The sequence below is a fragment of the Manis javanica genome, chromosome 9 (genome assembly GCF_040802235.1).
Source record: "Manis javanica isolate MJ-LG chromosome 9, MJ_LKY, whole genome shotgun sequence".
Lineage (NCBI taxonomy): Eukaryota > Metazoa > Chordata > Mammalia > Pholidota > Manidae > Manis > Manis javanica.
This window is the reverse complement of record NC_133164.1, coordinates 32,518,763-32,523,678: the sequence shown is the minus strand read 5'-3', so window position 1 is coordinate 32,523,678 and position 4,916 is coordinate 32,518,763. Positions and strand designations below refer to the sequence as shown.

The 4,916-nt window shown below is 38.8% G+C and overlaps 1 long non-coding RNA gene across 1 annotated transcript; it reads left to right on the top strand.

The window, feature by feature from the left end:
* Positions 1 to 606: 606 nt before the first annotated feature.
* Positions 607 to 4,668, top strand: LOC140843511 (uncharacterized). The gene is made up of 3 exons (XR_012121348.1): positions 607 to 687; positions 901 to 980; positions 4,508 to 4,668. It is a non-coding gene; the product is annotated as an uncharacterized lncRNA (long non-coding RNA).
* Positions 4,669 to 4,916: the final 248 nt, after the last annotated feature.

Sequence of the window (4,916 nt, the reverse complement as noted above, 5' to 3'; positions counted from 1 at the left end):
TGATTCTCCCACATATCCCTTGACAAGGAAGGTGAGGCAGACTGAAATGGTTTAATCATAAAAGATGATTAATATCTATATATTTTCTGTAAGACATATAAAGTATATCAGGCATGTCAGTTAGTGTTCATTTCAGATTCCAGGAACCAGTATTTCAACAGAAAAGATATAATATGAAACATCATTAACCAGAAAACAAATAACTGAGCAGGCAAAGAGAGTACATGCAGGGAGTTATCACATGGGAATAACCACAAGAAGCAGCTTCCTTTGTCAGTGGAGGAATGAAAGAAGAAGGTCGGTATTATTGAAACCTGAGTCTGGGTGAAGGGACCCCAGAAAGCCATTACTCAGTCCTTTGAGGAGGATGTGTTCTTAGATGGTACGGGAGTCTGTGAGCTAGAGATAGGACTGTATGGGGCTGGCACCCCATCTTAGGATGGGTACCAGCCAACCGATATCAGTCTCCAGAGCGCTTGATGAGGTTATTTTTGGGAGTGTTGGAACAGCTGCAAGCTGGAATCCATTACAGCTACTGGAAGAGTCTGTTGTCGGAGTGAAGAGCTTTGTAGGGTGCCACAGAGATGATTGGAAAGCAAACAGGAGAGAATAATTCCCGCTTTCTCTTTCTCTGCTGTAGGTTCCCTCTAGCACCCGTGATTAATAGCCTAACAGAGAACCCAACTGGTAAGAGAAATAGCTGTTTGCAAAGTTCCATCCCCCCAAAGTTATAGAATAGGGGTGGGTGATAAGCTTGAAAGACAATAGCTTACAAACCAGCACTCAAGGCATCTGGTATCTCCTGGCATGTACCATGAGAATGTCCAATCAAAACTCAATGAAATGAGACTGATCTATTGCAAATTCTTTGTCTCCCGTTTGATTGTAAACCATATTCAGATACCCATGTATGTGTGCAAGCAGAGCCTGGGGGCCTGAACAACCACCTTTAGAGAGCCCTGGGCTCCAGAAGACCCACAGTAAGTAATGATCTTAAATGGTGTATTAACACTGCTTTTCTCCCACTTTGAGTTTTCCAGGTCAACCTCCTTTTTAAGAGAATAAAGTGAGAGAAGTAGACAAATATCAATGTTTAAGTGAGAGAATAGAAATGATGTTTAATTTTGTCAGTCTACTTGCAGATATTGGGAACAGTTAAGAAACCATGAAATGTAGACTTCTTTCATAAAATCCCTAAAACTCCATGGATTTTACAGTCTATCATCATCATTATTATTATTGTATTATTATGGACAGAAGACACACAATCTTGAAACAGAGAACTTTCATCTTGTTCAAATTCAATTAATGGATAACTTAGGAATGGAGGAAGTCTCCTATCATTTACAAAATATATTTCCAAAAGGCTAAAGTCAAGTCAGAACTGCAAAAGTTAAACAATCCATGATGTTTATAAGTTCAGGTTTCTTTCCCACAGGTATAAAAATGTTATAAAAATCTCTAATTATACTTTACCTTTTAGAAAACTCTACAATTTATTTTAGATTTTAAAATTCTGTTTTCTGTTCTCTTTCATCATAGCACGCATATTCAACCACTTTAAGTTCCAGGGCATTCAACTGAGGTCAAAGATCTATTGTTTTTTTTCTGGGCATTTTAATGTCTAACTGAAATTACCTGTGAATTAAGAAGTTTACAATTCCTTTCAGTACCCTTTTTTTTTTTTCCAGTTTGGCTTTTTAAGAAAACAAAAAGGAGAAGGGCAAAAATGGATAAACAATGTCTCAAAATATTTCACTAATAGAAACTTTTTAAAAGAGAAATGTGTCCAAAAGTCTAACCTGTAAAACTGCTATGGTGGGGAGGCAGGTACTGTGAATAAGAAAGGCTGGCTTTAGATTTTGCATACTCAAGCCCCTACTCCTTGGCTCTTCCCTGGAGGGGTTCCCTGGAACACACTTTGAAAACTGAAACAATAAAATACTCTTATCTTTGCACAAACACTGCTAAACACAGATGGAAATGTTACCAAAACAGAAATGGTAGTTGTCAAATATTTTCATTACATTACTTCAAACTTTGATCATTTGAGTGTATTTTGAAGTATGAATTAAGGATTGCAAAATAGTTGGTAGAAGTCCATGTTTAGGTAAATATGTAGGTTATTTCAAAGTCGATTATATGAAAGTTGATGACCTGTAATTATACCTGTGAATGTTAGAGAGATTACTGATATATGGTTCCTGTCCACGGGAAGCTCACAGTTTTGTGGGGAAGATTGACATATAAACAATTTATGAGCACATAAGAACAAGGTGTTATTTTTGTTAAAGGCTCAGTGAGAAGTCAAAGGATATTTTCAGAAGGGATATTTATAGAATAACAGAGGATGTATTCATGTTTTCCAGATTGATGGCAATTGGGAACCATTCAAAATAGGAAGGATAGTGTGAGCACAGTATGTGAATGTGAAGTGTGCATTTAGGCTCTGATGCGGTTTGGATGATTAGTGCAACCTACATGTAGGGAGATGACCTGGAGGTAGGCTGACCAAGGTGGTACAGCGTCGATCCTCCAGCAGGTATGTGAATACTAAGACAGGGAGTGACAGAAATGTATCTGGGTTTTCTTTGTTACCATTGGAAGCCAGAGGTTTATTTTTTGTTTTTTGTTTTTATATTTTTCATTTACTTTGAACAAAAGCCCTTGCAAACATCTTTTTTCTTATTTATATATTTATTTTTCCCTTTCTTTTTCCCCACCCTTGTCCCTCCCTTCCCACCCACCCTCCCCAGTCCCTTTCCCTTTGGTAACTATTAGTCCATTCTTGGGTTCTGTGCTTCTGCTGCTGTTTTGTCCCTTCAGTTTTCCTTTGTTCTTATACTCCACAGATGAGTGAGAGGAAGCCAGGGTTTTTAAGCTGCTATAACAAAAACTAAAACTGGCTTTGCCACCAGGCAATAGGTGAAAGATGGAAGACCTTTGAGAAGAGCATTTTTATTGAAGGATTTTTGTTAGAAAAGCCTGATTGCTCCTGAGGAGGATGTCTGTAAGGGTTTAAAAAGTGACACAAATGTTATGGGTACCTGGAAATAAAGGGGTTCTTATTATTGACTAACAGAAAATTTAGCTACTGCCTGCAATAACATGGAAAATAGAAAACATGCTTGATAAATTAGATGACCTATCCAAGGAGGTTTCCAGACAAAATACTGAAGGTCTACCTGCTGCCTATAAAATGAGAGACAAGAAATATAGGTGAAAAGGAATTGTTCAGTTTTCAAACAAAATTTAGAAAATACATGAAGTAGCTAAGATTTACTGAGTTAAAAACTAAGATTGTTTTTCATACCCAACCACAACATGACTCTCAATAGGCAGAGTTTCAGAACAAAGATCAAATTATGGGTGACACTGTAATCTCATTTGTTAACACCTCAGAAAAGTTTATGGAAATGCATCAGAGAAATTTTCAATCTGACAAATGGCCCTCTAAGGATCTTTAAGGATCATGTCATACCCATTAAATAATACTTGAGTATCCAAGAATCTTACAGGTTATGTCCATCAATGACCTTACAGGAGGCCTAAGACAGAGAAGGGCTTATCTTGATGAGATTTGTGTTTGTGCCTTTTGTCTAATGGACTAAACTCCAGTAGCCATCATAGGAAGTCCACAAAGTTTAAAGAAAACTTTACTAGTACTAACACTGATGGCTTCAACTAAAAAAGATGGAAAATGGAAAGAGGTCTTTGGATACCCATACTACTGTGGGCAAGAAGGAGGTTGAGGAAACTATTCAGTGGCAAACCCTAGCCACTTTTATGGCTAACAAAGATATCCTAGAAGGCATAACTGAGAGTCCAAAGAACAGCACCAAGAGCTGGGCTAGATCATCTCTAGGCAGTAGCTGAACTCTAACGAATACTACTAATGTTATCCAGCTGGATTTCAGAATTTCTATGGATTAGTGATTGCTGTAGGTCTCCTATTTCCACTTTTTGAATGAAGGTGTCGAAGTCTTTCTCACCATTGCATGTTGGGAGTGGGGGAGAGGAGAAAGCTCCATAGCTTTCAAGTTTTTAGATTGAGATCTGTACCCAAAAGACACAGGCTCGAGGAAGTACTCCTCAGTGGCCCCATTTGTTTCTGCATTTGTTTTCCATGAAGAAGTCCTGGAACACAAGAATGAGGCTGAGTGTGAGCTGAAATTAGAAGAGTTTCTGGGAGAAGGTTGAGATTGCATATTGCATGTGAGGAATGTGAATTCTTGTAGGCAGAGTGCGGAAGATTGTACTTTCCAAAAATGGCCGCAAGTATCACTGTGTATCACTAGTCTCACATACTCTTTCAGAACATTGCCAGTACTCCACAAAAAGGTAATGCTGTTTACTCTTTCATTAGAATTGGGCAGACCTTCTTGGTTGCCTCTGTGTATAGAATGCAGTGAAAGTGACACTCCATGATTTCTGAGGAAAGGTCATTAAAGTGATTTGGTTTCTACCTGGATCCCTCTCACTTGAGATGCTTTCCCTTGGAATCCAGCCATCACATTATGAAGAAACCCAGGCCATCTGCAGAGGTGCTCTGGCTGACAGCTTCACCTAAATTCCTAAAGGGCAGCCCACACCACCCTCCCAGCATGTGAGCGTGTGACCCTCCAGATGATTCCAGCTTCCAACCTTTGACCCATTACAACTGATGCTGCAAGGATTACAGGTGAGCTAGTCATGCTGACCCTTGTCCAATGTAACAAAATATAAATCTTCATGTATTTTAAGCTACTACAGTTTGGGGTGGTTAGATTCACAGAAGAAGTGTTGTTTAGTATGTGCAGGAGTGACTAGAGGACTGAGCAAAGGTAGAAGGGAAAGGGACAATGTGAGATCCAATGCAAAGGGTGATTAGTCGTAGAAGATCTGGGACATTTCTTTCTCTGAGAAAGGAGAGAAAG